This window comes from Solanum pennellii, chromosome 6 (assembly GCF_001406875.1).
Source record: "Solanum pennellii chromosome 6, SPENNV200".
Lineage (NCBI taxonomy): Eukaryota > Viridiplantae > Streptophyta > Magnoliopsida > Solanales > Solanaceae > Solanum > Solanum pennellii.
The window spans coordinates 57,956,547-57,958,094 of NC_028642.1; positions in this window are offsets into that span (position 1 = coordinate 57,956,547).

The window sequence follows — 1,548 nt, forward strand, 5'->3', positions numbered from 1 at the left end:
AAATAATATTTGCGGTAATAAAGGCAACAAATGCGGAACACAACAATACGGTTAATCAACGAGAATAAAAGAGAAATAATGACACCAAGATTTTACGTGGAAACCCTCCTAAATAAGGGAAAAACCACGACCCGAGAGGAGCAACGAATATCACTATAGTAAGGATTTTACACTTATATGTCTGAGTAAAACTCCAAAGACCACTACACATTCAAAAGAAATAACACTTTTTTGATTTTTCCACCTCACTACAATACCGCTCACACTCTCTATTTTTCCTCACAGATTATTTTCTTCTGTGATGCCTCACTCTTCTTTTCTCTCCTTTGTAATTCTTTTTTTTTGGTATATTTTGAAATGAGCAAGAGCTCTCTATTTATAGGAAAATCTACTCCTAATGATGTCACCAATGACATCACAAGAAACACAAGATTTCAATATTTTCACCTATGTAGAAATCTTGCTAAGATTTTAGTTGAAAAAAGAAATGGTGAGCTTTGAATTTTGTTGCAACATTTGTTGACTTTAACAATAATCAACAAACAAAATTCAACCATTTTGCTATGTTTATCTACAATGGGTATGGACTCCACAAATGGGAAGTATAATCAATTTCTATTAAGTATAAGTAAACATGTATAAATATAAGGTACCTATAACACAAGAAGCAAGGCCAAAATCATTAATATTAGTTATTATAATCAAAATAGATTTTAAGATGCATTTTGGGGTAGAATTTAATCATGATCTCTTCAAGTTCTTAGCTATAAAATTATTCATCCTACAGATCACATGCTACATTTTGTCTTCGTATTCAACCAAGAACAGAACGAATCATGTTGGTAAAATAGGGAGAAACAAACACTGATATGGTTTCTGGCTTCCAAACCATATTTATAATATGGTACACACAATGTTTAAGCAAATAAATATACAAACAAATCTTTTATGAATAACACAGAAAACGTACTACATAACTTCTATTCATAACATACAAAGCCAAAACTCCTCCCTTAATGACTAAACAGAGGGAGTATTTATAGAGGGGTTCCAACTCTAGAATGTGGTTTGGGCGGGATTTGAGATGAAAAAGATGAGTTTCAAATTTTGAATGTTTCTCTTTAGTCAAACTTCACATAGTTTTGTCAGATTTAAGTAGAAAGGGGGTAAAGATTACTGACATTGTTGAAGAACTTTGACTGTTTTTATTTTTTTTTTGGAAAGAGGAACAGAGAGGGACGTTCAGCCCTGGGAGCTTTGGATTAGGGCTGCGAGTAGAGTTATATTAGGGCTGAAATGTATGGCCTATTGGGCTGCTGTATGTTGAGCGAAAACATGGGCCGGGATGGGCTGCATTTGGATAGCCAAATTGGCTGAATTAATTGAGCAGAATTGTACTTCGTTGGGCTATAAAGTTGAAATTTGGGCCTTTTCTCTTCTTTGAATTAAGGGTCTTAGATACAATGTAAATGTGTCTTGTCTCCTATTTTATAATGTGATATGTGGTCTATGCTTGAATGTGTATTGTGGTCTTAATAGGGTGGTTGC